This window comes from Hydractinia symbiolongicarpus, chromosome 13 (assembly GCF_029227915.1).
Source record: "Hydractinia symbiolongicarpus strain clone_291-10 chromosome 13, HSymV2.1, whole genome shotgun sequence".
Lineage (NCBI taxonomy): Eukaryota > Metazoa > Cnidaria > Hydrozoa > Anthoathecata > Hydractiniidae > Hydractinia > Hydractinia symbiolongicarpus.
Genome location: NC_079887.1, coordinates 20,562,860 through 20,580,868, shown reverse-complemented (window position 1 = coordinate 20,580,868; position 18,009 = coordinate 20,562,860). Strand labels below are relative to the sequence as shown.

Sequence of the window (18,009 nt, the reverse complement as noted above, 5' to 3'; positions counted from 1 at the left end):
CAAGTTTTTTCGGTGTTGTACTCCCTCAAAAAAGTTGAAACTTTTCTTAATTGAGACAAAATGCCATAAACAAAAACATTTTAGTCAGAACATCTAGAACAACAAAAATCACTACACTTAAGGTACCAGAATTACTACATGTTAAATAAAAATTGTTTCGTCATATTGCATGTAACCGATGTATATAAGTTTAGTTACACAAAATGTGAAAAATACATTTTTTGCATACACAAATTGTGAAAAATACATTATTTGCTTAAAAACAGTCCTTAAACTCTTCTTAAATATTATGTAATACTTTTTTAAAAGTTGTTGTGGCTTGTTAATTTAAGCTTAAAATGTCAATTAAAATAAGTTACAGTCACATTCTTAGCAAAGACCACTAAGATTAGCTTACATGTAAAAAGCAACATAAAACTGAAGCTAACATAAGGTAGCTACAGCAGCTAATAGCTGGTCACTTAAATATAAACTGGAGACTTAGCTAGGTATAAAGAACATGGCTACATATTTAAAATTCCTAGCTACCTAGCTAGCTAGTTGTTGTTGTTGTGGTTGATGCTAGCTAACAAACATGTCACGCATCAATAATATCATCAAAACTTTAAAAAACATAAACAAACCTTACAGAAACCTTTCTATACTTCATTTATATACCATGCCCCTTTTTAAATGCTTTTGTAAAGATTTATTTTGAAGGCAAGAGAAGACAAATGCTTAAAAAGGACAGCCATCTTTTTTGCAAACACAATTTCCGTTACTTTGTGCTAGAACTTCATTTAACAAACCACACAAAACTCGCGGATTTTCACGACAAAGAAGACATATTTTTTTCGGCAACATCAAAGATTTTTTTCGGCAACATCAAAGGAAAATGACCATATCAACTTTGCCTGTTACAGACACACGGACACACTTCGCGTATTATTATATAGACTAGTCGATAAATCCCGTGGAGACCCGGCGTCGAAACGCCGGGTGAACCGCAAACTGTGCGACCCGGTGAGGTGGAGCGCTTTAGTACGGGTATGCAGTATGTCGTAAATCAAGTGGAGGGCACACACCATTGCAGTGTTGCGACTGTAAGATATTTAAAAAAAAATAATTTCCCGCAACAAAAGCTGAATTAAAACAGTTTACAAACCGTTGTTACTCTGCCATAGCAAAAACAATCGGGCAATATTATTTTATTTTGCGGAATAAGTTTCCGTAAAAGTTCAAAACTTAATCATGACAGTGGGCCGAGAACGCATAATACCCTTTTCATAAAAAACTTTACTGCAATTTCGGTTTAACTTAAAACACAGAAAAAACCCAGTTGTTACCCCATAAAAAAACTAAAAAAACTCCATAATTGGAGTGATCTAGTACAGGTATGCAGAATATGTCGTGAATTGAGTAAAGCTCACACAACATTATAGTGTTTCGGTTGTAATGTACTTTTTAAAATATATGTATATATATAACTTTACTGCAACTTTAACCGAAATAAAACACAGTTTACAACCTGTTGTTACCCCGTCATAAGAAAAGAAAATAGTCAATATTATTTTATTTTGAGGAGTACGTTTCAGTAAACCTTAACAAAAAAATCATGACACCGGACTGAGCACTTAGTACAGGTAAATGGTGTCACACATGCGTTATAGCCATAATAGCCTTTTCCCAAAAAAACTTATCGCAACTTCAATTTAAATAAAAAACACACAAAACACCCTGTTGTTAACACCAGGTTGAATGTTTATTGCAGGTAAAAAAACTTTATCACAATGTTTATTGCAGGTAAAAAAACTTTATCACAACGGATTAAATAAAAACACGGAAAAAGCACGTCATTAACACCAGGCTGAGCACTTAACATGTAAATAGTGTCATACATGAGTAACAGGCGTAATAAAATTTTCCAAATAAAATTTATCACAACGGTTTAAATAAAAACACAGGAAACAGCCCGTCGTTAACACCAGGCTGAGCGCTTAACAGGTGAATCGTGTCATACATGAGCATAGGGGTAATACCATTTTCCAAAAATCCTTATCGCTTCGGTTTTAAAAGAAATCAGTGAACAGCCTGGCATTAACCCGGTTCAGTTTAAAAAATTACTCAGCAATTTTATTTTGCATAAAAAATTTTTAAATCAGCATTAAAAGTGGCCGCTGCCAACTGCATTTAGCATAAGAATTGTTAAGAATTGTGTTGCAGCCAAACTGCATTTGGCTACTATCACTTGCAGCCAAACTGCATTTGGCTACTTTCACTTTTTAGCAGGATGTAGCTAAAAGAGGAGCTAGCTAGGTAGACCAAACTTCAACATAAAAATAAATAATAATATACCAAACTGAATAAAAACTTTAAAAGTATAGGAATAAATAAAGCTAGCTATAGCTAGCTGCCTCAAAATGTACGTTTTGTAGGCTTAGGTAAAGCTAGCCGTACCTAACAGCCGTACCTAAGCCGTACCTTAGCCGTACGTAAATACACTTTTCTTTTTAAGGTGAGGTAATGTATTTTAATGGAAAAAACTGAGCTAATCGTAGTGGTAAATTTGTTGTGTCACTGAATTTCTGTTTGTCAATCGCCAATGAACTCGCAAAATACGAAAAATGTTAACAAAACATCTTGCTCTTATAGAAACCAAACGGGGGAGAGCGCGGGAAGGTGATTCCCAAATCAACAATTTAAGTAGCTACGGCTGGCAATAAAAAAGTGGTTAGTACGAGCGGTGAACTTCAATGCGACTTATCAAGTAAAGTAAAATAAAGGGGATAGGTTAGGAAAAGAGAGGAAAAATATGAAAATTATAAGACAACATATATTTTACGGTTGGGTCCTATCATATAAGAAACAACTTTAAAGGCTAAAATATGTACAATAAAAACAAAATTAAGTTAGGTACGGCTAGCTAAAATAAGGTACGGCTGGACCATATTAAGGTACGGCTAGGTCCTATCGTATAAGAAACATCTTCAAATGCTACAAATGTTCCATAAAAACGAAATTAGGTTAGGTACGGCTAGCTAAAATAAGGTACGGCTGGAAAATATTAAGGTACGGCTAGGTCCTATCGTATAAGAAACATCTTCAAATGCTAAAATATGTACAATAAAAACGAAATTAAGTTAGGTACGGCTAGCTAAAATAAGGTACGGCTGGAAAATATTAAGGTACGGCTGGGTCCTATCGTATAAGAAACATCTTCAAATGCTACAAATGTTCCATAAAAACGAAATTAGGTTAGGTACGGCTACCATTGATCAAAATTAAAGTACGGCTGCACATCTATTTAAAGTAAAATAAATTGTATAGCTGAAAATATAAAAAATATTACCTAAGAAACAAAATGTTTTAACAAATACAAACACGATAATATATAATTATATGTTAATAAATATCACTATCACTGTCAGATTGATTGCTTACATTCTCTAACGTTTCCATTTCTAGGACCAAATCTGTAACAGATCTATCCGATCTTGATGCAATATATCGAAACGCTAACAACTGTAAAAGAAAGATGTCGATAAAATCAAAGGTCGTAAAGAGTGATTTAGAGGTAGCTGGGATAGATACCGGCCAGTTCTGTTTAAAGTCAGTCAGTGTGACTCTTAACCCAATTGCCAAACAATTCAAAAAGATACTGGGTAAGAACTTGGCCAGGGCTTCCTTCCTTGACACACGGAACTGGCGTATTATTATATAGACTAATCGATAAGGCCCGTGGAGTAATCCACTTAGGCAGAGGGACAATGGAAAATAGGTTTTTTTAGATTTTTTGCTGACGTCAGCAGTGCAGGTACAAAAAAAATTGGCGAAGTTTAGTTTATTCGTTGCCTGTACTGTGTAGAGGTTAAAACGCTGATCAAAATAATGTATAGGATCATATGTTTTCGACAAACGCCTAAGGAGATATAAGGTTTTAAAAATTTTGCTGACGTCAGCAATGAACCGTCAAAACCCAAAATTTTTTTTAAGAAATTCGTATACCTGTTGCCTTCATCGTATAGATCTTGAAGCACTGATTAAGAAAATGTATAGGATCATGTACTTTTAGTAAACGGTTGCAGAGATAATAGGGTTTGAAGATTTTTGATGACGTAATTAACCCGTCCATTCCGAAACGGATTCGGGGACCCAGGTTTGGAAAACTTACCCAAATTGGTCCCAGGTTGTCCCTAGCTACCCACGTGGTGAAAAAACATTGACGTCACCACCTCGTTTCCAAGTTATTTGGCCTCAAAATTTTAAGTGCATTGTAATGGCTTCACTAATCTTAATTAACTTTCCTTTGACGTCAATACTATTTTATCGGTAAAGTTATCGGTAAATTACAGAACAATTTTATAGGCGATGTTTTATAGAATTTGTTAAAGAAAATTTTGAAGAATGTAATCCACTTTGCAAAAGTGACAGACAGACACACGGAACTTGCGTATTATTATAGAGATTTTATGGAAAAATTTTTGACGTAAATTAATCAAAGCACGTGATGTGTTTAGCGAAACATTCGCGTTTACGTGCGCTTTAGAATGCTAGACAATAACAGATTCAAAAAATAATTCTATTTTTTTATCAACATAACCAACAATGAGATTTTATAATAATTTAAATCCATGCATCGTTCTTGTTGCCAATGTTCTTTTACTTTACGACACTAGTACAAGCAGATTTGACTAAAAAGCAATCTTTATTTTAAAAACTAAACACTGCGACTCTTGGTTATCCCTTGCTTCAAAAATAGTGGCGCTAAATCAAAAATTTTGCAGAACTGCTAGTTGGTATCTGACTTAGTTGAACAAATAAAATTAACTATTTTTGAAGCCAGATCAGATTAAAGTTTCCTACGGAAGAAAGAAGTAAATTTTAAACACTTGGAAGCTAAAACAACATCATCCTGTGAGATTGAAACTGCAGTTTTATACAATAAGTTAAGATTTTAAAAACTCACAACTATTTACAAATTTATGGAATGTCGTGTTGTAAACACAGCCAACAATCAAACAAGTGACATGCCACAAAAATTCAATATTTCCAACATGACGCCCCTAACTTAAAATTGTTAACGATAATAAAAATGAAAGTTCGAACAGTCACAGCTTCAGTGTCGCTTGTGTAGTCCCTTTTTGAGTTTCACATTCTTTTGTTTTTTAAATATATACATCTACTGGTTGGGTAACACTTTTATTTAACTAAGCCATCAAGATTTTGTCATTAAACTATCTTGGTTTTGTAAGATTCTCTTATCATATTCAGTCTGACTTTACAGGCCCAACCATCTTTAAATTTAAGTTATCTAGGTTGGCTAAAAACGTTATTAATATTCCAAAGATTTACTGTGTTAGCTATAATGGAGAAAATAGTGTTTCAGAAGCTATTTAAAATACTTCTGAAAAAGTGTGTAGGGGGACCTTCTTCCCTCGCCGCCCCTTTTCCCCCGGGGTTTCATCAGTTCTGTACATCTGAAGCTTGGGGGAGACTGATGCAGCCTGTATTAAATTTTTGGGATTTGATCATCTGATTGCTTGCTTTACACATTCTGACTGTTTTAAGTTTGACTCAATGTTTGTAAGGACGAAGTAGGTTTGCGATTTGGTGGTCCTTTAGCCAGCTGTCATAGTTTCTGTGATGTTGCAACGCCTTCAACGAAAAAAATAGTTTTGATTTTTATACAAAACAACTACTTAGGCCCCAGTTTTTCCGCCTTTTTTATAAGAAAAATGTCCGTGTAAACAAACTACTTAAGTAGTAAAGCTTCGAAGTAGCACAAACTTTAAAATAAACGAATAGAACCTAAGAAAAATTTAATTGTGGAGCTGTACTTAAAAGCCAGGTTTGGGCAATCAAACTCATGGCGGCGACCATAGAAAGGTTTGAGTGAGGATCACTGTGTAACTGACACTGATGCAATGATGACAGTGATCTGGAAGAATATTTTAATGATGACAACTTTATACATTCTTGCATAACATAGCTGTGAAAAATACTTTGTTGATAATGTTGATAGCTACCTAGATCAATTTCCATGCTGGACTCATCATTTGAACACTGCTAAAAAAGCCTACACCCTGGAGGGAGTTAGCTATATGTCTATGTAATGTAAGTAGCCGCAGTATTTTAATTGTTTTTCTTTATGTAAAGTTCTGTAAAGTCCTGTAAAGTAGTCACCCCTGAAATTCAGCTGTGCAAAATGTGTAAGTTTGGATTTGGGAAAGAGAGAGCACTTGCATTTTTCCAAACGTCCAATTGACGTTCGGTCAAACTTCAGAAAATGTACACAAAAAATTTAATAAAATATAAACTGAAACACAGTTACGCACTTACTCATTGAGTCCACTTGGAAATTCTCATTCTTTGTGTGTAGCTAGAAGTGCGTATTTGCGTTTGCAGCTTTTATATGATAACCAAGATTTTTCTGGACAAATTCTACAGTTGCTCCTGACGAAACCACCCACCCACCATGACAAACGTTTTTTTAGGTATCTTTTCTGCAAAAAGTGCGTGGTTATTTCAACTTTAACACCTTAGACTTGCCACAGTTACCAATTGTCCTTTTTTCAAGTAACGTGTTATAATTAATAGTCATTAAGTTGATTTTTCGGGGAGGGGTGATCTGTAACTTGGGAAAGGGGTAAGTCGAAAGCAAAGCATACAATGGAGTATAAGATTGACGATTTATAGTATGTACGCATTTTTGAATAGACCCATTATATAGTTGTTGACAAATGATTTTTGTCTGTTTTACCCGCATGTGACTGGTTAATCCTTAAACTATAACTTCATTTTTGGATTGCTTATTTGATCAATTATATATTTTTTTAGAGTCAAAAAAAGGACAAATTTAATGGAGATCCTAACTGGAAATATAAAGGACGTACTTGTAAATGATTAAAGGAAAAGTCCGTCTGATACGTTAAACCACAAGGTTTTTTGGCTTGAAGTTGCAGAAAAACTTGCCACCATTAACATGAACTGATGCATATATCAATAGATTTTGTTTTTGCAGATTTTATAGATTATGCCTTTAAATTTTTTAACCTATAAATTTGATTTAAAAATATTAAAGCTGCAGGTCTATAGTAGACCTGCAGCTTTAATATTTTTAAAGAAATCGTCGGCCTGATTTTTTTTATATTTTTATGTTGTATGATATATACTTTTACATTTTTTATGCGTGTGTCTGAACAAAGTGTTATTTTGTCCTAAAATCTTATTTTTTGATTGGGATTTTTAATTTCTTTTTTAAATAAATATTTTATAAAGTTTTATTTTAAATGCTTCACAGATTGCATTTTAAACATTTTGAAAGTATCAATTGTAAATATAATCTAATTTATAGTGAGGTAGAATGTAGCAAGAAATTTAGCTGTATATCACTGTGATACTGTGCAAAATAATTCTTTAAAAAATTTAACTGGAAATATTTTGCTATTCTTTCCGGATCCTAATAGTTATAGACTGTTGCTGCTCTTGAAAAAATCCACTAGAAACAAAGTCGAATGTGCATGTAACTTCTGGATTTGAACCTAGCATAGAAGCTTACGGAGTTAGAATGTGCACACGTGATCAGATAAAACGCACTGAGTATCCTTTCATTGTTCACTTCGCGTGTTGGTGCAACTTCAACCCCAGGGTTTATAAAAAGAAAATCAGCCGTGGGGTAAAGGTTGGTGTTGGGGCTAATCATCGCTTTGGAAAATAAGGGGTGCATATGTATCAGCTTTGAAAGAACAACTGTCGTATCATGGTAAACAAGGGCGGCAAGTAGTTGCAACTATATACTAGTAATAATAATATCTGTATTGTGTTCAAATGGTAGCCAAATTGCTACTTTATGCTAAGGATGCACGAAATAGCTATGCGCGGAATATGTGCGGTAGGCGAAATAGCTTTGCTCGGAATATGTGCGGTGGTAAATAATCTGAAGATCGGGATATGTGCGAAAGGCGCACACGAGGATTTTTCACGGGCAAACAAAATTTTAAAAATCGAAAAAATATAAACACTACGTAAATATTTTAAACTTTAAATCACGAAATTAAAAAACTCGCCAAAAATTTTTTTTTAGAGTATGTATCTTCATGCTTTAGGCAGGGCTTTCTTATCAAACTTATCAAAGCATATTTAAAATTTGTTAAGAAATTAAAGATATGTGTCTAATGATAAAAATTATCGAAGTTTATTATCTTATTCTCTTATTCTTTCATGTGTTTGTTGTGTAAATTGCCACTCTCGGTTTAAAATGGAGATACATAGAGTTTCTTGACAGTGCCAGAATTTGTTTTAGATTAATTCTTCCTCCCAATGTATATTACGGTCGAAAAAACCTTCTTTGGGAAAACATATAATCCACACATCCACTTCGTAGTGGCAGGATCTCTCTTTTTGACGATACGCCATACATCGAGTCCTTGCATTTATTAAAGCGCGCGAAAATACAAAATTTGCGTTGTCCTGTAGAATGATCAAATAATTTTAGCAGTGGCTTGGTTTTGTTGAAAGAAGATGTGAAAATAAAAACAATGAAATAATCTAGTAACCCCTCCTAAAAACAGAAAGAATATATCCCTCAGAAAAAGTAAAGATGACCACATCAAATATTATTACAATGATCGAAGAGTTAAGATTATTAATTTATAGTTCATTAATTATATGACAGTGAGAACGGCGAAGGGAATTTCAAAATTGCATGCGATAACAATGGTGCGAAAAGTTCAATTTTAGATAGTATCGCGTCATTAAAAAATATACTCATTGAGATAAGTTGATTAGCGCTTAATTTAGTGACAATGAAAATTACGTCATTCATAAAAATAGCAAATGACAAATCCTAATAAGTTATACTTGTTGGAAAACAAAAGCCATTTTTTATAAGTTGCACAAAAAAATTAGCTACACATTTTTTTATAAAAATATTAAGGGGGCTACGACTGTAGTGACTCACACGAAAGTCGAGCTGATGGCGGCGAAAAACAAAAATGGCTATTTTTCCGGCATGTATGTAATTTACAGACTCGAACATATAGATATATCTAGAATTTTTATTTTCTCCAGCCTTAATCATGTTTTCATCCAGAATGAGTCTCGCTGAAATATTTCTTTGTAATATACTTTTCGAAAAAAATATTGAACAAGCGAGCAAAGTGCGCTGGTCTGTTCATTGCGCAAAACGCGTTTGCCGGATTTTTAATATGTGCGCGGGATATGCGGAATGTGAACATTTTAACCGGTTCGTAGGCCCTTTAAAATTGTAAGCAGGCTGACCATTATTCTTACTTCTCTAATGTTCTAAACAATAGACCTATTGTTTTTAACCTGAAATCTTTTATTCTTATAAAAAGTGAAGCGTACCTAAATTGTTCGTTGGAACCCACTTGAGCATTCAGTCTTTTTGTTACTGCCGTGCGAAAACAATTTATATGGTTCTCAAAAACTCATATTACACCACGTGTGCTTGGTAAACTAATTTTCGAAAAGTGACATCTCACAAAATTTAAGATATTTTCAAACTTCATTATTGATCTCCTACTAACGTTAGTGATCATAATATTTCAACTTATTTAACAATACTGGGTAGGGCGTTTCACCATGATGGCTTGTTGATGTTTTATTGACAGCTGAAACGCACATGAATATAAACTTGCTTCGAATCAAAAAAATAAAAATGGTGATTATATCATTTTATAAGCAGTTTTGCGTAATCTTTCAAAGTAACTCAACTTACATATGACAGAAGGAAATGTGCTAAAAAATACACGGTTAAGAAAATCTTTATCGAAAACCACAATTTTTACTTGTTTAACTCCCGCATCGTTGCAAAAGAACTCAACTGGATTCTGTATAGCCTCTTAAGCACTGCCCGGTGCTACTTAAAGTCGCTACTTAATGAGTAAAAAAATCGGTATTAAAAGGACGAGAAGAGTTTTTGCCAACTATTTTTTGGAATTTTTCCCTCAAAGCGAACATTATTTGAATTAAAAATAGATAATAAGCGATTGTTAATGGACGAATTTTCTTTCTTTTTTTATAAGACGGTTTTATTTGAGAATTTAAACTGTGAAAAGGGAAAAGCAAAGATGGGTAAAAATATGATGGTTAGTCAGTATGAAATGAAAGTTGGTAAAAACCACTGAGTCAAAACTTGATGATTTTTTAGAGATAAGCAACATATGGAAATAACAGACTGCTAATCAACGGCTCATTCAATAAAAAACGTTTTTAAGGAATAATGTACGAGCCTATTCTCAAACATTATACCTATTTTCGAACTGCAATTGCAAAAATGGTGTGCTAAAGTCTAAGTCACGAAAATCAATGAAACCAGTCAAATATTTGAAAAATGTCTAAATAAAGACATCCTACGACTGTATTAGATAATCGTGTGATAGCGGTTAACAAAGTTGAGAAAAGGGAAAATTACTTTGGACATTACAATAAACATATGGTTACAACTGTTGATAGTGGAATGGCAAATCACAAAAAAAAGAAAAAGAAAGAATGATAATTCTCTTCTAAGTAGGATATTAATTGAAATATCTTAGTTTATCGATCCATAGATTCTGATAAAAAAATATTTGAAATATCTATTTCTTGAAATTTGTCCAAATTTCCTTAAAACTTCTTTGAACAGAAAACATAAGAGAGTTTCCGCGTTATGTTTCTTTGGTCGTTCGCAGGCCTTCTTGAGTAGTTGGATAATGAATAACGTAACAGAAAGGATCATGAATTAGAAAGTTTTAGCAGAAGTAGTCTTCTTTCCAGCTTTGCTTTATTTTTATTCGGTTGGAGCCTGGATAAGAAATAAAAAGAGCCCTGGGAACGAGACTGTCAGTCTATATGGTAGCGACGTACCAACTATGACGTTAACATCGCCATAGGCGAAATGGAAAGGGCTGTAAATCATAGCTTTACGCCGTTAAAAAAAATAATCTGGACGGATTTATTAACGCGTTCCGTCTACAACAACGGTATCGTCGAATTTACACTCAGTCACGCGAATTATCTGACTAACCCTGGATCGGCGCCCGACATGGGTCAATCTGTTTCTTTTTTTAACATTTTGGAACATGTATAAAGACAACGATGTGACCGATTAATTGGCTAGTTAGTGAGTAATTGGTACGAGTATTAAATCGTATCCGAACACGTGGCTTAAATTTCTATTTTTTTATGAAGCTGCACCTGCTGTATTTAATTTGCAGCGTGTATGCGGTCAATAAACGATATATAATCGTCCCGCCTAGCTTATAGTCGTTGCATATTACTTTAAATATACTGAATGGATTCTTGGGATAGAGATGGAATTACTTTTCAAAGTCCTTTTCTACTGCAAGTGTTGAGTTAGTTAGGTCATACCTAACGTCTGCTTAGAAATTAGTAACACCGCCAAAAGACAAATCAAGTTAAAAAATACGCGCACCCTAACTGACATGCCAATCCACAGAAAATAAAATAAAATCATAAATCTAAAATTTAAAAAAAAACATATTATGAAAATAACTATGAAAATTTCCCAGCTTTTTTCCAACTGAAGTCTAAAATTACCGTGCTACAATGCCAACAACAACAATAAATCCAAATGATTTTGAATTGATTCAATTTTCGCGATCAAATCTTTCGCAATTTAGGCCAAGAATCGCGAAATCGTTGAAGTTTCTTTCCTTTATTTTTTCCATGAGTGTTTAAGAAATGAGCAAACTTAATATTTTCCGAAAATACTGCTGTCGTAAACTTTTGTTTCGACATTCAAATGACGCATAAATGAACGTATCAAACGGTTTCAAAGAATACGTCAACATTAAACGTATTTTCTCCGATTTTCTGGATATTTGGTACACAAACCCGAAATTTTAAAGGAGGTAGTGTAAAAAGAATGAGAGTTACTGAAGCTTCGAAACAGACTTTCCTTTTTTTTAAAAAAAAAAGGGGGAAGTTTACAGGGAACTCTAGTACAATGAAACATTGTATGTACGGCTATATCACAAAAATTCAGTAATAAATAGTAAGTTTTTTTTCTTAAAAAATAAAACACAAAAAATTACCTGTGTTTGCTGTGTTCTTGCAATGAAATGTAAATACAAGACTTTCCCTCGTTAAAAATATCCACGCTTAATCAAGCAATAACAGTAGCAGAATTTTATCAGGGGAATTCCCAGTATCCCTAATACAAAACAATTTGGCGATTTCGTTTTCCCAGATCGCTAAGATATTAGACTGCTCTATGATCAAACAATTAAAAACAACAACTGTGAAACACAAAATCTTGTCTTTTTATTATAATATTTAGAATATTTATAAATGATGGAAAAAGGTTTTTTTTAAGAACCTAGTTTACAAAAACATTTGGAGCTGAAGCAGTATAAAAACATAGTTATTTTTCTATTAACTATGCTAAAAATAAGAGCTTCCAGTCTTAGATAGCCTTTACATGGACCCGACAAAGATTTACCCGAAATAAGATTTTAAATCGCAATGAGATTTCGTTGTGTTTACATCATCAGAGATAGGGAAATGCCGATGTTAGTGCAATCACGTTCAGTAATCGCCATCGTCATCGTCATCGTCATCGTCATCATCGTCATCGTCATCGTCGAAACGCATACCATATACCAAAGGCCATTGTCATAGCCATCACAAGAGCGATCTTTTCATCCTCATGTGCAGTAGTAGTATCTTTGTGGTAAGGCACAGGAATAAGCATATTGCCGATATGCTTATTAGGAATCTTTTTATGTGATTCAGTCGCATTGACTTTTTGATTAATCCCAATCGTCGATCTTCACCCGATATTAAAATCTTATTGTTGTAACCCACCACCCCTGTTCTAATTTTGAGATTCATGTCACTGGGTAACATATAAATGCCCTGTCCAACTGAATAATCAAATTTTCTTGAAGCGTAATTTAATGTAACGTTTAATGTCATCTTGAATATCAACCCTGCGGTTAACAATGTCTTCACAGTTGTTCATAAAAACTCTTTGAGCCGTCAAAGCGCTTGAATCATTACCTAAGATAGAAGAACGGGCCGAGGCTTGCGAACTAAGAACAAGATAAGCATATGCCCTAACACTGTCTGAACTCTTTACAAGGCCTATCTTTGTAAAGCCATTAGATTTTTCCACAATCCATCGTGTCACGGAGTCGTCCGTGAAATAGCTCGGACCCGGGGTTGGATAGTTTTTACGTTTTTTTTGATATGAGCTAAAAAATATTGACCTCTGAATTTCATAGGATCAGAATCGACGCCATATTCACTACAGATTTTTAAAAACTCTTCGTTTGAATAAGGATTGTCATATTGATTAAAACTATCTTCAAAAGGTAGAGGTATCTGCAAGCGCTTAATGATTCGTCTAATGTGATAATAGACATGAAAACGATATAAATCATAGGGCGACCTTCTTTCAGGTGTTCAGAACCGACCCCACAAGCACTTGAAGCACACCAACTGGCAAAATTGAGTTGGGTTTGCCATAATTTAAATGGTTGTTCCTGCCAAATTTTCATACGTTGTTCATTTTGAACCATTACGTAATTAGTAAAAATATTAGGAAAGCTTGCGGGAAAGGAACCATCCTCAGAGACAACGACCGTTTGTTTGTATAAATCTTTCCCATTCAATATCTGAAGGTCCTGTCCCCCATTCGGTTATAAGTCGCATTGGGATTGTATTTAAAAATGCTATCCATTCTTGTTACCTTAAATAATTCTACTCTCTAATATAAGAATGAATATCACAATAAATGACGTAAATAGTGAAAAGACAATCTATTTGTCTTACCCCATCCAAAACTTGGATGGCTCAAAAGAAATTGCATTACTTGAGACGTTTGCAGACAATGTTACCTATCAAATCACGGCTCCCCTAAAAGTGACTATGTCTGCCGGGGATGGAAAAGCCGAAAAGTTGCTACCACAAGGAAAATACACTAGCAGAGAATTGAAGGCATTTTAAGCAGGCAATGTAGAACTTGCTTTATTAGACAAAGACCCCCGAATAATCAAGACCAATACATTAGCCGAAATAACCAAAATTAATTTGCATCTCTCCGAACTCGACAACACTCAAAATTTTGAGAATGGAAAGCTAAGCGATTCTTTACTAACCTTTCCCATCACTAAATATGATGGAGACGTCACACATGTTGAGCCTAAAAATCCTTACTACAAAAAACTTAAAAAGGGTGTATTTACCTCTCTCACATTGAAAATCACGGATCAGCATGGTAATATGATAAAAAATGTGAAAGACGAAGCAATGGGTATTGTCCTTCACATACGCTAACTGAGATAAAAGTAAAAATAAAATAAAAGTAATAACAAACATGGAATACGGAAGAAGGTTAAATCCTGAACGTTCACTTAGAACCGCGCGAGGCGTAAAAGGCTCACGCCAAAAAGTAATTGTCACACACAATCCAAGTGAGATTGATCAAAACCAGTTATTGTTGGTTAGGTTTCCTAATTTGGGTAGTGATGACGTTATTATTCCCGGGACGTCGAAACTAAGTTTTGACATTGAACTCGAGTCAAAAGCCGACACAAAAAGAACATTGGTCTCTAATATTGGAAGGGCGATTGTTAAAAAGTTGGCTGTCAAGTTTGAGGGTAGTGAGATTTTGAGCATTGATGACTTTGACCTTTTTGGGTGCTACAGAGATTTATGGCTAACCAAGTCTGAAAAAAGAAATGCAATAAGACAAGGTATCATCTTCGATGAGGGGTGTACAGAAAACTGTATGAAATTGAGGATCAACGCTTCAGATAAAGACACCTCTGATGTCTCGGACAAAGCCATTGCCGATGCATACAAAAACAAGTTTACCATTCCTCTCGATTTTGAAATGTTAGATAGCACGATCCCATATTATCAAGCTGGATTAGGTAATATGTTATGTTATGAGGTCACATTTAACGACTATAACCGAGTTATTTATTCCAATTCCCCAACATCTGCCGCAGGCCAAAGAGTAGCCCCGGACGCTAAATATAAAATCTCCAACATATCTCTGGAATACGAAGTTGTGACACAGCCCACCTTGGCCAGATTCATTTCATATGAATACCAAAACATGGCTTTACTCTACGATAGGTTTTTGAGACACAGACAAATTAGGGTAAACAAGTCGGACACTACTTGGAATTGGTCCTTCAATACCCCTTGTAAATCTTTGAAGGGTATATTGGTTTTGTTTGAAGACGAACAAGCCTACAAACGAGATACCAGTAAATTCTACAATCCGAAAATTAAAAAGGTATCTGTCATTGTTGAAGGTAAGCCTAACCAACTTTTTGCCCAACGGATGCAGCCGTTTGAACATTACAATGAAATTTGCAAGTATTTTGCCGAAGTAAAAACCAAAGGATGACAATGCCAACGAAATCCAAAAACATTTGCAATTACACGATGTAAAAGTCTCTGATTACTTGACAGACAAATATGCTCTATGGCTAGATTTCAGAACCATACATGAAAATGCTTTGCATGGGACCGGTCGACGTATTGAAAATGCAAGTGAAGGCATCACTTTACAAATTGAAAAGACCGCCGAAACCGCAGGCTCCTTAAACGCCTATATATATCTAATCATGGACGCTCAATTAAACATTCAAAACGGTGAATTTATGTCTGTCTTGTATTAGTAAAATGGCGAAACAAAGTAACACACTTTACATGAAAGAGCCCCACATGGCATTATTCATCGGTCCCACGGGCTGTGGAAAATCTAAACGTGTTGTAAAATTATTAGAAAATGAATACTTTGATCACTTTGATTTCATCGTGATTATATGTCCAACATTAAGATGGAATAAAACATATAGGGACCAAAAATGGTTTTGGACCGACAGCTATGTGATTTTAATTGAGCCGGAAGGTATGTTATATGAATGGATTACGAAAATGGACTTTTTCTGTGCCGGATACAAAACCTTATTCCTGATTGACGATATCATCGCTGATGAAAAATTGGACAAAAAGAGACAGCCTTTGCTCGAGTTGGCAATTAGCGGTAGGCATCGAAATCATTCGGTATGGTTACTTACACAGTCATACACAGCTATGCCTAAAAATTTACGACGGCAAGCTAAAATGTTATATGTGTGGTATCCAAAAGATAGACAAGATCTCGCAACTATTCATGAAGAGAATGATGTCATTGAATCACGATCAGAGATCCAGACGGTTAAGGAAAGACTAAAAGATGGTAAATACACACATTTAGTAATGAGAATGGAACACCCAAGAACGTATGTGATTTGCTGAGCAGGTTGACGTTTTTTGTTACAAGACTCTTGTAACAAAGCTATAAGAATACTATGGGCTCTTGCAAGACTGCTATACAACAAATTTCAACAAGCTCATAAGAAGATAGCAAACTCTTATACAGCGAAGTAATAGGAAGTCTACAGGAAGATATAACAAAATGATAGAATATGTCAACTTCATGCTATTGAGCATCCTGTTGAGCTTTTGCTATTTTTGTATTAAAAAATACCTCTCCCTATTAAAAATGGCGGAAACAGCAATCGATAATTTAATTGGACATGATATTCCAGGTGAATCTCTACCCGGGGGTGATAAAAAGCAAAAATTGCTTGAGTGTGTGTTAACCGGAAATAAAAAGCTATACCTAGGGAAAATGTACACGGAGGAGTAAATTCAAAAGCTCAAAGATGAAGAGGTAAAGAAACTTTTTAGTATCTATGAAGTCAAACTATCGGGTCAGATGGTGAAGTCCCTAGGGCAATCAATCATTCACATGTATTCTATGGGGGCCTGTACAGTCTTGGGAATAAACAATCAAAATGCATTGAGCAATGACCTGGAGAATGACCCCTTTAGCCAACGCTTTGGCTTTTACAGGCTCAAGCTATCTCTTTTCAAGCTTATGAAAAGACAGAATTGATGAGGAAAGAAAGCGTCATGATTTGGCCATAGAACAATTACAAAAGGCTCAAATCAAATGGCAGCAAAAACGACAAGAGAGAATAGACTTTATTAATAAGCAGCTCAGACTTGAAAAGAAAGCTCAAGGCAAATTCATAGAATTAAACGACGCAATGCGCGAATATAGCAGAGTGTTTGGAGATAAACTTACCCCGGGAACCTGTATTGAGTGACTTTTATACACCGAGTCAGGATCAACATGAAAGGGAGTTGGCGTTTATTACTTTGAGCATGATCGGAATTGGCGGAATTGTGTGGTATTTTGAAAGATAAACATGGGTAGCACAAAAACTATGTTACATGTATCATGTAACATACACATACACATACACATATGTGTGTAGGAGCATTAGCGCTTTGTCACGAGATAGGTGTATATCAGACCTCCGATTCCAACTATCAAAGCCCACAGGTTTTGACTCAACCAACCCACCACTTCTTTCACTCGATTGAGTATCCATGACACGATGGATCCTAATATGCCCGGTAGGGCCGCTGCAGCCTTGCCCGCCAACCGCCCTAAGAGAGACCCAAACGCATTCAACTTGTTCTTTATCCATTCCTTTGCACCGCCCTTTTTATCATCACCTTTGTCATGATTTTGTGATTGACCGGTGGATGACCCCCCACCCCCGGGTAGCAAAGCTTCCACAAGGACACCAATAGCCATGCCAAATGCCGTTAGCACGCTGACGACAGTGATACCTTGTTCACGGAATAGTGTTCGTATCTTTTCGGACAGTGTGGTATCTTTGTCAAGGAGTTTAGTAATCGTCTTCTTGATGCTTGTTATTTGACTGTTAAGTTTACCTTTGAGAATATCGATAATCTTTTGTCGACCTATCAACTCATTTTGCAAACCTTTCAACCTTTCTTTCGCTTCATTTTGTTGTTCCTCAGTCATATTTGGTGTGTTTTCCATCTCTTCAAACTTGTTTTTTTCTCTGTCAATATGCTGTTCGAGCTGAACCTTTTTTGCAACTTCATCCTGAAGGCTTCCTCGTATGTTTCTCAATGATCTATCCAATCCTAGCAATTCACGCATAGGATATTCAAATAGATCAC

At 35.0% G+C, this 18,009-nt stretch overlaps 1 long non-coding RNA gene across 1 annotated transcript; it reads left to right on the top strand.

Moving 5' to 3' along the window:
- The first annotated feature begins 1,613 nt into the window (after positions 1 to 1,613).
- On the top strand, positions 1,614 to 2,111 carry LOC130622958 (uncharacterized). Its single transcript, XR_008981126.1, has 2 exons — positions 1,614 to 1,750; positions 1,783 to 2,111. It is a non-coding gene; the product is annotated as an uncharacterized LOC130622958 (long non-coding RNA).
- The last annotated feature ends 15,898 nt before the right edge of the window (positions 2,112 to 18,009 follow it).